At 26.7% G+C, this 17049-nt stretch overlaps 1 long non-coding RNA gene across 1 annotated transcript; it reads right to left on the bottom strand.

Annotated features, from left to right (window-relative positions):
- Window positions 1-215: 215 nt before the first annotated feature.
- Window positions 216-16744, bottom strand: LOC126305117 (uncharacterized). Its single transcript, XR_007553312.1, has 2 exons — window positions 16470-16744; window positions 216-832 (listed from the first exon to the last, which is right to left on the bottom strand). It is a non-coding gene; the product is annotated as an uncharacterized LOC126305117 (long non-coding RNA).
- Between the last annotated feature and the right edge of the window lie 305 nt (window positions 16745-17049).

The following is a 17049-nucleotide window of genomic DNA, read 5'->3' as shown; positions in this document are numbered from 1 at the left end:
AACAAAACCTACCTTATTTGGACCCTTTCGAATCTGAATATAACCCAAAACCTTACGCTCTAATAAAGTTAAAAAGGCAACACTAATTAAAACACAAATAACCAATAAAAGAAAATTCAAAATAAATATAAATAAATCATAAAGTATCAATACTATTTGTAGAAAAAATCTACATAAATGAATTCTAAATTCAACACATTAATCTGTCAAAATAGTAAATAAATTAATATTAATCAATATAACAAAAAATATTTTAACCATATGGTCCTTTCGTACTAATATGGATTAACAATCTTAGGATAGAAACCGACCTGGCTCACGCCGGTCTGAACTCAGATCATGTAAGAATTTAAAGGTCGAACAGACCTAATCATTGGGCTCCTGCACCCAAAATTTTTCTTAATCCAACATCGAGGTCGCAATCTGCTTTGTCGATATGAGCTCTCAAAAACAATTACGCTGTTATCCCTAAGGTAACTTAATCTTATGATCATAAATTATGGATCAAAATAACAAACATAAATAAATGATATAATAATGAAGAGTTTATTTATTCTTCATGTCACCCCAACAAAACATCATCATTAAATATAGAAAGACAAACAAAAAACTATATAAAAGTAAAATGTCAAGCTCTATAGGGTCTTCTCGTCCTAAAGAAGAATTTAAGCCTTTTGACTCAAAAGTTAAATTCAAAAATTTATTAAGAGACAGTTGATTTCTCGTCAAGCCATTCATTCCAGCCACTAATTAAGAGACTAATGATTATGCTACCTTTGCACGGTCAAAATACCGCGGCTCTTTAAAAATACGCTCAGTGAGCAGGCCAGACCTCAAAATATAAACAAGAGGACATGTTTTTGATAAACAGGCGGAAATCAATTTTGCCTAGTTCCTTATAATAAGTTCACAAGGTAAAAATTTCATACAAATAAATATACTAATTCTATCATTATTACAAAAATTTCAAAATTAAATTAATAATCTTAATAAAAAACCTAAAATATTTATAAAATCAAAATAAAAAATAATGAACTAAAACGTAATCTTAAAGATAGCTGGTTTAAAGCTTACTATTATATTTCTATAAAATAAATTATAGGTTATTAACTTCAAAGCTTATCCCTTAAAGAATAAATAAGTTAATATTTTTACTTAAAAAATTAAATAAAAACAAATAACTTTAAAAAATTAAATTTTTTCTTAAGAAACTAGATATCTTGGGAAACGATTAACATCTCATTTCTATAAATAATTTAATAATAATTATGATACATTAACTATAAATTATTTATAAATCAACCCAAATCGAGACAAGTAAAATAAATACTAAAATTTTGATAAACCCTGATACAAAAGGTACAATAAATAAAATCTACTTAAAAAAATTTAAAATAATATTTCATAAAACACTTACATTACCAATAAACTATAATTTAAAAAATCAATTCTATAAAATATACTAAGACAAAAATACAATAAAATTATTTATATTAAATAATTAAATAAACAAAAAATAAATATAATAAAATAAATAATCAAGATATCCTGATTTGCACAGAAAAATTTTCAGTGTAAATGAAACACTTTACTAATAAGTTATATCTTGAAACTCTTCCTAGATACACTTTCCAGTACATCTACTATGTTACGACTTATCTCATCTAAATTGAAGCTACTTAAAAATAAAATAGAATAATCAATAATGAGAGCGACGGGCGATGTGTACACATCTCAGAGCCAATATCAGTTAAATTAAATAAATTAAATTACTATCAAATCCACCTTCATTAACAGTATTTCACTATCAAATCCGTTATAAACAAAAATCTATTGTAACCCACCTCCTCTTAACTATAAGCTGCACCTTGACCTGAAATATTTTATAATTATAAATCTTGAGAATTATAACTCTAAAAAGATTCTCTGATAACGGAGATATACAAACAAATAAATTAAGTAGAGTAAATCGTGTATTATCAATCATGGGGTAGGTTCCTCTGAATGGAATGAGATACCGCCAAATTCTTTGGGTTTAAAGACCTTAACTAATAGTACCCTGGTAAATATAATTAACATTTAAAATAATAGGGTATCTAATCCTAGTTTATTATTTAAATTTCACAGATTCATAAAAAGGGCCACAAATAAATTTTAACATTTCACCTTACAAATTTATATTTCAACCCTAATAATATAAACAACTGTTTTAACCAATAATATTCACTTGTATCAATCGTATAACCGCGGCTGCTGGCACGAATTATGCCGATACTAAATCAATTGCTAAATCCAAAATCACTTGATAATTAAATCAAATTACTGCAAAAAGAACATTTAGTCTAACAAAACTTACATATAATACAAAGAAAAAGTGAATAAACAAGCAAGAATAAAACTTTTAAAAATAAAAAATAAGAAAATTTTAAATTTATTAAACCAGGAAAAAATAAAAGATTCAAATATTTAAAGAAAAAAAAAGAAAAAAACCACAAACATTAACAAAAAAAAAAAGAAACGCCCCTATGTATGACCACAACAACTTCTCTATTATATATAATTAAAGATTAATATGGAACATGTATAGCAATAAATGTATTATATTCTTTCTTATTTAATCTTTCTTTTCACTAATAAATAAAGAAAGATTAAATAATATAATAAATATATTTTATACAATTATGTAATTTAATATAATATGTTATTAATATGAATTCTTTTTTTTATATTAAGTTAACTTTCATATATATTAGTTAAATAATCTAATTATAGATAATTTATATAATTATATTATTATAATTAATATAATTATTTATATTAAATATAATATTTTATATTTAAATTAATGATTTTATTTATTATATCCAATTATAATAATATTAAATATTAAGTTACATATTATTATATATATTATATTATAATAACCTATTTTAAGCTAAAAACATAAGTAGCTATAATCCTAGGTAAATAATTGCATTAAGATAATCAATTGATAATGGTAAGATAAACTTATAATAATTTAATTTCAATTAAATGTAATATATTAATATAAATTATTTATTATATATATATATATAAAAAAATAAAATGAGCAGGATAAATTAATCCTAATTAAACAAAATAATACATAAAAGAATTTCCAAAAAAAACTTTCGATTTATATATTAAATAAATGAAGTGCCTGATTAAAGGGTTACCTTGATAGGGTAAATAAAGTAAATAAAATTACCTTCATTAAAATTACATAAGATAGAATTAAACTACCTCCTTTAGTATCAAAAACTAACGTGCATCATACACCTTAATGTAAAAAGGTAAGCTAAACAAGCTAATGGGTTCATACCCCATTTATAGAGGTATCAATCCTCTCCTTTTTAATGACCAACAACTCTACAAAACTTCTCTTCCTATCAACATTAATGATAGGAACGATCCTGTCCATTTCATCAAATTCCTGATTTGGGGTTTGAATAGGACTTGAGATCAACTTACTTTCATTTATTCCGCTCCTAACAAGAAATAAAAATATAATAATAAACGAATCATCAATCAAATATTTTATTGTCCAAGCAATAGCATCGACAATATTATTATTTTCAATTTTGCTGATTCAAATAAAATATCCCATAGGATGAGAAACAGAATTTATCCCATCAATAATAATTAGATCTAGACTATTATTAAAGATTGGAGCTGCACCTTTCCATTTCTGATTTCCAGAAGTTATAGGAGCATCAAGATGAAATAATTGTTTAACATTAATAACATGACAAAAAATCGCCCCAATAATGGTCTTATCTTATTGTATTCAATTAAGAACTTTTATTTGAACAATTATTATCTTAAGAATTATTATTGGGGCAATAGGAGGTTTAAATCAAACATCCTTACGACAACTTTTAGCATATTCATCAATCAGACATCTAGGTTGAATAATTAGATCATTAACAGTCAGAGAAAACATCTGAGAACTATACTTCATTATTTACTCACTATTAAGATTAATTATAGTTTTATTATTTAAGCAAATAAATTTATTTTTCATAAATCAAATTTATTCAGCCAGAAATATAAAAACCGAAATTAAATTCATAATATTCTTATCTTTATTATCTTTAGGTGGACTACCACCATTCCTTGGATTCTTACCAAAATGAATTGTAATACAATCATTAATAGAAAACAATATAACAACTATTATAACTATTATAGTTGTATTAACTACAATTACACTCTACTACTATATACGTATTAGATTCTCAGCTCTAATTATATCATACACAGAAAATTCGTGATCTATAAAGATAAAGTCCCAAAAATCAAGAATCATTCTTCCTATAACAGTAATAATTTCAACAATAGGATTGATCTCAACATCAACCTTAATTTCATTATACTAAGGACTTAAGTTAATCAAACTAATAACCTTCAAAGTTATAATTAAAAGAATAATCTTTTAGGCCTTAGTAAAATTTTACACCTCTAGAATTGCAGTCTAGAATCATAATTGAATATAAGACCTAAATATGATAAGAGAGAAAACATCTCATAAGTAGATTTACAGTCTACCACCTAAAATTCAGCCATCTTACCGCAAAAATGATTATTCTCATCAAACCATAAGGACATTGGTACTTTATACTTCATATTTGGAGCATGAGCAGGAATAGTAGGAACATCAATAAGAATACTTATTCGTGCTGAACTTGGCCAACCCGGATCTCTAATTGGGGATGACCAGATTTATAATGTTATTATTACAGCTCACGCATTCGTAATAATTTTCTTTATAGTAATACCTATTATAATTGGTGGATTTGGTAATTGACTTGTTCCACTAATAATTGGTGCACCAGATATAGCATTTCCACGAATAAATAATATAAGTTTTTGATTACTACCACCTTCACTAACCCTTCTTCTTACATCTTCTATAGTAGATAATGGTGCTGGTACAGGATGAACAGTTTACCCTCCTCTAGCAGGAGCTATTGCACACGGGGGTGCATCTGTAGATCTAGCTATTTTTTCACTGCACTTAGCAGGTGTATCATCTATTCTTGGTGCAGTGAATTTCATTACAACAGCAATTAATATGCGATCAGAAAGTATAACTTTAGATCAAACACCTTTATTTGTATGATCTGTAGCTATTACAGCATTACTTCTCCTTCTTTCACTTCCAGTTTTAGCAGGAGCTATTACTATATTATTAACAGATCGAAATTTAAATACATCATTCTTTGACCCTGCAGGAGGGGGTGACCCAATTCTATATCAACATCTATTTTGATTCTTTGGACACCCAGAAGTTTATATTTTAATTCTACCGGGGTTCGGAATTATTTCACATATTGTATGTCAAGAAAGAGGAAAAATTGAATCATTTGGAACATTAGGTATAATTTATGCTATACTATCAATTGGACTAATAGTATTTATTGTATGAGCACATCATATATTTACAGTAGGAATGGATGTTGACACACGAGCATATTTTACATCAGCAACAATAATTATTGCTGTACCTACAGGAATTAAGGTATTTAGATGATTAGCTACATTATATGGAACTAAATTCAAGTTCAATCCACCATTATTATGAGCTCTAGGATTTATTTTCCTATTCACAATTGGTGGATTAACAGGATTAGTATTAGCAAATTCATCACTTGATATTGTATTACATGATACATATTATGTAGTATCCCACTTTCATTATGTATTATCTATAGGAGCAGTATTTGCAATTATGGGAGGTGTTATTCAATGATATCCACTATTTACAGGATTAACTATAAATAATACATGATTAAAAATCCAATTTACAATTATATTCATTGGAGTAAATTTAACATTCTTTCCTCAACACTTCCTAGGATTAGCAGGAATACCTCGACGATACTCAGACTACCCAGACGCATATACATCATGAAACGTAGTATCAAGAATTGGGTCTACAATTTCTATTGTAGGAATCATTATATTCATTGTAATTATATGAGAAAGAATGATTACAAAACGAGCAATCATATTTAGAGCTAACATAAGAAGATCAACAGAATGACTACAAAATAACCCTCCTGCAGAACATAGTTACTCAGAATTACCATTAATCTCTAGATTCTAATATGGCAGATTAGTGCAGTAGATTTAAGCTCTACAAATAAAGGTTTGACCTTTTATTAGAAAATATTTATTAATGGCAACATGATCAAATTTATCTCTTCAAGATGGAGCTTCACCATTAATGGAGCAATTATCATTCTTTCATGATCATACTATGGTCGTATTATTATTAATTACAGTAATTGTAGGTTATGCCCTAAGTTATATATTATTTATTGCCTATACTAACCGTAATATACTTCATGGACATTTAATTGAAACAATCTGAACAGCTTTACCAGCAATTACATTAATTTTTATTGCCCTTCCATCATTACGACTATTATATTTACTTGATGATTCAGTAGATGCAATAATTACAATTAAAACCATTGGACGACAATGATACTGAAGATATGAATATTCAGACTTCATAGACGTAGAATTTGACACTTATATAACACCAGAACAAGACCTAGAAAATGATGGATTTCGACTACTAGATGTAGATAACCGAACAATCCTACCAATAAATACAGAAGTACGAGTATTAACAAGAGCATCAGATGTTCTACACTCATGAGCAGTTCCTGCATTAGGAGTTAAAATTGATGCAACGCCAGGTCGGTTAAATCAAGGAACATTCACAATAAATCGACCTGGATTATTCTTTGGACAATGCTCAGAAATCTGTGGAGCAAACCACAGATTTATACCAATTGTAATTGAAAGAACTTCAGTAAATTTATTTATTAAGTGATTATCTAAGATAATTTAAGGAGTTAGTTAAAATAAATAACATTAGAGTGTCAACTAAAAAATTAGTACACCTTGAAATTCATCAGATGACTGAAAGTAAGTAATGGTCTCTTAAACCAAATAATAGTAAATTAACGACTACTTCTGATGGGGAAATTATATCCAAATCCCTCAAATATCCCCTCTTATATGATTCTCACTATTCATTATATTTTCAGCTACATTAATCTTGTTTAATCAAATAAACTTCTTCTCATTTAAACCTAACCTTATTAAAAGAGCAGAAAAAGGAACAATTGAAATAAAAAACTTAAATTGAAAATGATAACAAATCTATTCTCAACATTTGATCCATCAACTAACATCTTTAATTTATCATTAAATTGAACTAGAACATTTCTAGGACTATTATTAATCCCATCACTATTTTGACTTACACCATCACGAATTAACATTATCTGAAATAAACTAAATTTAACCTTACATAATGAATTTAAAACACTTCTTGGACCAAAATCATTTAATGGAACAACATTCATTTTCATCTCAATTTTTATTATAATATTATTTAACAATTTCATAGGATTATTCCCTTATATTTTTACTAGAACAAGACATTTAGCATTAACATTTGCAATTGCCCTACCTATATGGCTAAGATTTATATTATTTGGATGAATTAACCATACTAATCATATATTTACACACCTTGTACCACAAGGTACACCGCCTGCATTAATATCATTTATAGTACTAATTGAAACAATTAGTAATGTTATTCGACCAGGTACATTAGCAGTACGGTTGGCAGCAAACATAATTGCAGGACACTTATTATTAACCTTATTAGGAAACACAGGACCATCTATAGCAATAAACTTAATCTCATTACTAATTATTGGACAAATACTTCTATTAATTCTAGAATCAGCAGTAGCAATAATTCAAGCCTATGTTTTCTCAATTCTAAGAACTCTATATTCTAGAGAAGTATATTAAACCTATGTTAACAACTCACTCAAACCACCCATTCCACTTAGTAGACTATAGACCTTGACCATTAACAGGAGCAATTGGAGCAATAGTCCTAGTATCAGGACTAGCAAAATGATTTCACCTATTTAATATTAACTTATTCATAATCGGATTTGGAATTACCCTACTAACCATAATTCAATGGACTAAATGTCCTGTGAGCCTACATAGCGTTTGTTTCGTCACTAGAAATAAATAACAAGTATAAGAAAGGTTTCTACGTGTCGCCGCTCCAGTCTTTATTGTGATTCATCCTAACGTCTACTTTGTAGAAAAGGAATATCATTTTTCATGTTAATTTCAGACCACAATGTCATTATATCTTCTTCACGTGGTGTAGCCAGAAGAGAATGGACCTCCAATAGGAATTCAACCCTTTAACCCTATACAAATTCCATTACTTAATACAGCTATTCTTTTAGCATCAGGAGTAACAGTAACATGAGCACATCATAGTTTAATGGAATCTAATCATACTCAAGCTCTACAAGGATTATTCTTCACAGTGTTATTAGGACTATACTTTACAATACTTCAAGCATATGAATATTGAGAAGCACCTTTTACCATTGCAGATGCAGTTTATGGATCAACATTCTTTGTTGCAACAGGATTCCATGGTTTACACGTAATTATTGGAACAATCTTTTTATCAACATGTCTACTTCGACACTCAATAAATCAATTTTCACCAAGACATCACTTTGGATTTGAAGCAGCAGCATGATACTGACACTTCGTAGACGTAGTATGATTATTCTTATATATCTCTATTTATTGATGAGGTAGATAATTGTTTTTCTAGTATAAATAGTACATTTGACTTCCAATCAGAAAGCTTGATATAAATCAAGAAAAACAATTCTAATTCTATCAACAAGAGTTTTCATTAGATTTATTATTCCAATAATTGTTATAATCCTGGCAACAACACTATCAAAAAAATTAATTAATGATCGAGAAAAAAGATCACCATTTGAATGTGGGTTTGATCCAAAAAGATCAGCACGAATACCATTCTCACTACGATTCTTCCTAATCGCAGTAATCTTTTTAATTTTTGATGTAGAAATTGCACTAATTCTACCAATTGTAATTATTTTTAAAACTTCAGACATTATAATCTGAACAGTATCAACAATATTTTTTATCCTAGTTCTATTAGGTGGACTATACCATGAATGAAACCAAGGAGCATTACAATGAGCAGAATAAAGGGTTGTAGTTAAACATAACATTTGGGTTGCATTCAAAAAGTATTGATATTATCAATCAACCTTAAATAGAATAAGAAGCGAAATATTGCAGTCAGTTTCGACCTGGAAGATTGGTATGTACTACCCTTATTCTTATTAATTGAAGCCAAAAAGAGGCGTATTACTGTTAATAATATAATTGAACTATAATAGTTCCAATTAAGGAAATGTAAAGCCAATATGAAAGCTGCTAACTTTTTATATTAGCGGTTAAACTCCGTTAACATTTCTAAAATTTATATAGTTTAAATAAAACATTACATTTTCACTGTAAAAATAATATATCTATATTTATAAATACCTAAAAGTAAAAATACTTCCTTAACATCTTCAGTGTCACGCTCTAACTATAAGCTATTTAAGTAAACGAAAAACAATATTACCAAAATAAATATTCAAAAAATAAAACTTAAAAGATAAATCTTGAAATTAGAATCATATCAACCTTGAATATAACCAATTAAATAAATAAATAATCTATATAAACCTTGACCACCAAGTAATTCACCTCAACCATAATCAAATGACTTAGATGAATAATAACCTATTTTTAAAGGAATATATCTAATAAACTTAGTTGAAAGAAAAGGTATAAATCATATAGAACCAGCAAATCTAACAAAAGAAAGTATACTTAAAGAAAATAAATTATGAGAAAAATCAAAATTAGAAATAAGATAACCTAAATAAGCACCTAAAATAACAACTGTAATAGTTAAAAACTTTAAATAATAAGGTAAAGCAATCACATGAGGAATAGGAAAAATTAATCAAGATAAAAGACTACCACCAAAAACAGCAACAAACAATAGACCAATTATTCCAAATGAAATATAATAACCCTTATCATCAAAAGAAAATCTAGAATAAAAATTATTATCACCAGATATTGAATAATAAAACAAACGAAAAGAATAAGAAGCAGTTAAACCAGTAGAAAAAAAAATAAAGAAAAAAAATTAAACAATTAATTCATCTTAAACAAACCATCTCAAGAATTAAATCCTTTGAATAAAATCCCGCTAAAAAAGGTATTCCACACAAAGATAAACTAGAAACATTAAAACAAACTGAAGTTAAAGGTATAAAATTAACAATTGATCCTATAAAACGAATATCCTGAGAATCCTTCAAATTATGAATTATTGAACCTGCACATATAAATAATAATGCCTTAAATAAAGCATGAGCCAATAAATGAAAAAATGCAAGCTTTGGATAACCTATAGCCAAAATTCTCATTATTAAACCAAGTTGTCTTAAAGTAGAAAGAGCAATAATCTTCTTTAAATCAAACTCAAAATTAGCGCCCAATCCAGCCATAAATATAGTTATACAACCAATTAAAAGTAAAAATCAACCACAATTATAAGTATCCAATATTGGTCTAAAACGAATTAATAAATAAACACCAGCAGTAACAAGAGTAGAAGAATGGACTAAAGCAGAAACAGGAGTAGGAGCTGCTATAGCAGCAGGAAGTCATGAAGAGAAAGGAATCTGAGCTCTCTTAGTTATAGCTGCTAAAACAATTAATATAGTAATTAGCTTTATTTCAAAAGAATTAGAAATAAAATCATAATAATAAATATAATTTCAACCACCAAAATTTAACATTCATGCAATAGAAATTAAAATAGCAACATCACCAATACGATTAGAAAGTGCAGTTAATATACCAGCACTATAAGATTTTACATTTTGATAATAAATAACTAAACAATAAGAAACTAAACCTAAACCATCTCAACCTAATAAACTTCTAATTAAATTAGGACTAATAATTAAAAAACCTATAGAAAGAATAAATATTAAAACAATAATAATAAAACGATTTATATTCTTTTCACCAGATATATAATCCTCTCTATAATAAATAACCAAAGAAGAAATATATATAACAAAAGATATAAAAATAAGAGATATTCAATCCAAAATTAAAGTTATAACAACTATAGAACCATTTAAATTGAAAAGCTCTCACTCAACAAAAACTCTATAATCAATTATTAAATAATAAATACCTAAAATAAAAATTATAGTTCTCGAAATAAACAAAGAAAAAAAACTCAAAGAACAAATAGAAAATAAATTCACGGCCTAAGATGAAAAACTTCATATCATTGATTCCACAAAACAATATTTTTAATTAAAATACTTAAGCAAACTAAACAAAGAAATATTCACCCTTTAAACAGAGAATATTTAAAGGCAATCAATGTAAGAGTAAAAGATGATATTCACGAAAATAACCAAGAGAACAAGTATAAACACCAGAATAATAATTCCCATGCTGAGAATAAGAATATATATACAAAGTATAAACAGCTCTAAAAAAAGATAAAAAAATCAAAGCAAAGAATCTAAAAGAAGATCAAGATATAATTCTATTTAATAATCTAATTTCACCTACCAAATTTAAAGAAGGAGGAGCAGCCATATTTGATGATCTTAAAAGAAATCATCATAAAGCCATTCCTGGCATCAAATTAATTATACCCTTGTTAATTAATAATCTTCGTCTACCTAAACGTTCATAAATAATATTAGATAAACAAAATAAACCAGAAGAACATAAACCATGACCAACCATTAGAGAAAGAGAACCTACACAACCTCATCAATTCATAGTCATCAATCCACCAATAACCATTCTTATATGAGCAACAGAAGAATATGCAATTAAAGACTTTAAATCAACCTGACGAAAACAAATAAATCTTACAATTACACCTCCAGATAAACCTAAAGATAATCAAAAATAATTAAACTTTAAACCCAAATAAGAAATAACCTTTATAACACGAAAAATACCATAACCACCTAACTTTAATAAAACACCAGCAAGAATTATTCTACCTGAAATAGGGGCCTCTACATGAGCCTTAGGAAGTCATAAATGAACCAAAAACATAGGTATTTTAACTAAAAAAGCCAAAATTATAAATACATAAAACATAAAATAATAAGAACCAAAATCAACCAATAAAGGAAAATATAAAGTATTAGAAAAATCATAAACCTTAAATAAAACTAATAATAAAGGTAATCTAGCAACCAAAGTATAAAAAATTAAATAAACACCAGCCTGCAAACGCTCAGGTTGATAACCCCAACCCAAAATTAAAAGTAAAGTAGGAACTAATCTAGCCTCAAAAAAATATAAAAAGAAAGAAGACTTAATCTAGCAAATGAACAATAAAGCATAATTATTAAAATCAAAACCATAAAAACAAAAAAATTAGAATGATATGAACTTAAATAAACTGAACCTCTAGCAATGATTATTAAAGAACAAATCCAAAAAGTAAGTAAAATTAAACTAAAAGAAAAATAATCAATACCAAAATAATATCTAATTATATTCAAATCAGCATATGAATAAACACAAATTATAAAAACAAAACTCGACAGAAACATTAAAGAATGAACCAACCATCAACAATTATTTAATAAACAAAGAGGGATCAAAAAAATAGTTATAAATAAATACTTTAACATAAAGATAAACCAAAAGAATTAAAAAAATCATTACCATGAGAACGAATTATTGAAACTAAAATAGAAAGACCTAAAGCACCCTCACAAACAGAAAAAACTAAAAAAATAACAGGAAAAAAATAATCATAATCAAACTCAATAAGAAAAACAATAACTAACATAAATAAAGAAAGAACAATATATTCTAATCTCAAAAGAACCATTAATAAATGTTTACGTTTAGAAGAAAAAACATAAACACCAGCAAAATAAATCAATAAAGAAGTAAAAACAGAGAATATAAACATTAGTTTTAATAGTTTAAAAAAAACGCCGGTCTTGTAAACCGGAAATAAGTCCAGCCCCCACTTTTAAAACTTCAGAGGTGGAAAAGCTTCCATCATCGGTCCCCAAAACCGATATTTTAAATAAACTAACCCCTGAAATGATCAAAATAATAATTATATCATTATCAAATGTAATAAATATTAATTTTATTAAATTAAGACACCCAATATCAATAATGCTTTTTATTATCCTTCAAACCTTCCTAGTTGGATTAATAACAGGAACAATAATAGAAAGATATTGATTATCATATATTTTATTTTTAACATTTCTTGGTGGTATACTAGTATTATTTATTTACATTACAAGAATTGCATCAAACGAAATATTTCAGCCTAAATCAATTACTATAATTATTACATTAATAATGTGGGTATTTATCATATCAATATTAATTATTCTAGATATATCTATATTTATAGACTTTTTCAAAAACACCGAAACTATAAATATTGATAATTCAATCAATTATCAAGAAATAACAATATCTTTAGAAAAATTATATAATAGACCAACATTCATTATTACAATAATAATAATAATTTATTTATTTTTAGCACTACTAGCAGTTGTTAAAATCACAAATATTAATCAGGGACCTATTCGTAAAATAAGATAATTACTAATGAATAAACCCTTACGATTAAGACATCCTTTAATTAAAATTATTAATAACTCTTTAATTGACTTACCTGCCCCAACAAATATTTCATTTTGATGAAATTTTGGATCCCTATTAGGGTTATGTTTGGCAATTCAAATCGTAACTGGACTATTTTTAGCTATACATTATACATCAAATATTGAAATAGCATTCAGTAGTGTAGTACACATCTGCCGAGACGTAAATAATGGTTGAATTATCCGAACCTTACATGCAAATGGAGCATCTATATTTTTTATTTGTATTTACTTACATGTAGGACGGGGAATTTACTATGGATCTTATATATATATACATACCTGAATAATTGGTACAGTGATTTTATTTTTAGTTATAGCAACTGCATTTATAGGATATGTCTTACCCTGAGGCCAAATATCTTTTTGAGGTGCAACAGTAATTACTAATTTATTATCAGCAATCCCATACTTAGGAACAGATTTAGTCCAATGAGTATGAGGAGGATTCGCTGTTGATAATGCAACATTAAATCGATTCTTCACATTCCATTTTGTATTACCATTTATTATTGCTGCTATAGCAGCAATTCATTTATTTTTTCTTCACCAAACAGGATCTAATAATCCTCTTGGACTAAATGGAGATATTGAAAAAATTCCATTCCATCCATACTTTACCTTTAAGGATTCTATTACATTTGTAATAATAACATCATTATTAATTATACTATGTTTAATTAATCCTTACCTATTAGGAGATCCAGATAACTTTGTACCTGCCAACCCATTAGTAACACCAGTTCACATTCAACCAGAGTGATATTTCCTATTTGCATATGCAATTTTACGATCTATCCCTAATAAGTTAGGAGGTGTTATTGCATTATTTTTATCAATTAGAATCTTAATAATTTTACCATTTTATAATAAAACACCATTCCAAGGCATTCAATTTTACCCTATTAATCAAATTTTATTCTGAATTATAGTAGTTGTTGTATGCTTACTAACGTGAATTGGTAAACGACCTGTTGAAGAACCTTATATTATAACAGGTCAAATCTTAACAATTATTAACTTCACATATTTCTTAATTAATGTCCATGTCGCAAACGCATGAGATAAATTAATTAAGGAATAAAGTTAATTAGCTTAGGAAAAGCATATGTTTTGAAAACATAAAATTAGAAGTTTAACTCTTCTATTAACTTTTCTCAAAAAATTTCACTAAACAAATGAGATAAATAAAAACTTTAAACCAACAAAGAAAATAAAAAAATTCAAAGATAAAGGTAAAAAACTTTTTCAAGCTAAGTACATTAATTTATCATAACGAAACCGTGGTAATGTTCCACGAACCCAAATAAAACCAAAAGATATAATAGCAAGCTTAATAAAAAATATAAAAGAATAAAAATCACCGCCTAAAAAAATTAAAGCCAATAACATTCTTATGAAGACAATTCTAGTATATTCAGCTAAAAAAATTAAAGTAAAACCAACTGCACCATACTCAATATTAAATCCTGAAACTAACTCAGATTCCCCTTCAGCAAAATCAAAAGGAGTACGATTAGATTCAGCTAAGCAAGAAGCAAAACAAGCTAAAGCTAAAGGAAAAGAAATAATAATAAATCAACAATAAAGCTGATAGTTTATAAAATCAAATATATTAAAACTACCAATTAAAATAATTAAAGACAATAAAATTAAAGCTAAACTAACTTCATAAGAAATTGTTTGAGCAACAGAACGAAGAGAACCTAATAATGAATAATTTGAATTAGAAGATCAACCAGCAATTATAACAGTATAAACACCTAATCTAGTACAACATAAAAAAAATAAAAATCCATAAGAAAAAGAACACATATAAGTTAAATAAGGAAAAATTACTCAAACGGCTAAAGAAATCATTTAAATTAAAAACAGGGGAAAAATAATAAAGTAGGTAATTAGATATAATAGGAATTGGCTGCTCCTTACAAATTAACTTAATAGCATCTCTAAATGGCTGAGGAATTCCAACAAAACCTACCTTATTTGGACCCTTTCGAATCTGAATATAACCCAAAACCTTACGCTCTAATAAAGTTAAAAAGGCAACACTAATTAAAACACAAATAACCAATAAAAGAAAATTCAAAATAAATATAAATAAATCATAAAGTATCAATACTATTTGTAGAAAAAATCTACATAAATGAATTCTAAATTCAACACATTAATCTGTCAAAATAGTAAATAAATTAATATTAATCAATATAACAAAAAATATTTTACCATATGGTCCTTTCGTACTAATATGGATAACAATCTTAGGATAGAAACCGACCTGGCTCACGCCGGTCTGAACTCAGATCATGTAAGAATTTTAAAGGTCGAACAGACCTAATCATTGGGCTCCTGCACCCAAAATTTTTCTTAATCCAACATCGAGGTCGCAATCTGCTTTGTCGATATGAGCTCTCAAAAACAATTACGCTGTTATCCCTAAGGTAACTTAATCTTATGATCATAAATTATGGATCAAAATAACAAACATAAATAAATGATATAATAATGAAGAGTTTATTTATTCTTCATGTCACCCCAACAAAACATCATCATTAAATATAGAAAGACAAACAAAAAACTATATAAAAGTAAAATGTCAAGCTCTATAGGGTCTTCTCGTCCTAAAGAAGAATTTAAGCCTTTTGACTCAAAAGTTAAATTCAAAAATTTATTCAGAGACAGTTGATTTCTCGTCAAGCCATTCATTCCAGCTACTAATTAAGAGACTAATGACTTATGCTACCTTTGCACGGTCAAAATACCGCGGCTCTTTAAAAATACGCTCACGTGAGCAGGCCAGACCTCAAAATATAAACTAGAGGACATGTTTTTGATAAACAGGCGGAAAATCAATTTTGCCTAGTTCCTTATAATAAGTTCACAAGGTAAAAATTTCATACAAATAAATATACTAATTCTATCATTATTACAAAAATTTCAAAATTAAATTAATAATCTTAATAAAAAACCTAAAATATTTATAAATCAAAATAAAAAATAATGAACTAAAACGTAATCTTAAAGATAGCTGGTTTAAAGCTTACTATTATATTTCTCTAAAATAAATTATAGGTTATTAACTTTCAAAGCTTATCCCTTAAAGAATAAATAAGTAATATTTTTACTTAAAAAATTAAATAAAAACAAATAACTTTAAAAAATTAAATTTTTTCTTAAGAAACTAGATATCTTGGGAAACGATTAACATCTCATTTCTATAAATAATTTAATAATAATTATGATACATTAACTATAAATTATTTATAAATCAACCCAAATCGAGACAAGTAAAATAAATACTAAAATTTGATAAACCCTGATACAAAAGGTACATAAATAAAATCTACTTAAAAAAATTTAAAATAATATTTCATAAAACACT

Source organism: Schistocerca gregaria, unplaced genomic scaffold (genome assembly GCF_023897955.1).
Source record: "Schistocerca gregaria isolate iqSchGreg1 unplaced genomic scaffold, iqSchGreg1.2 ptg000256l, whole genome shotgun sequence".
Classification (NCBI taxonomy): Eukaryota; Metazoa; Arthropoda; class Insecta; order Orthoptera; family Acrididae; genus Schistocerca; species Schistocerca gregaria.
The sequence above is the reverse complement of the archived record's forward strand: the minus strand, read 5'-3'. Positions and strand labels throughout refer to the sequence as shown.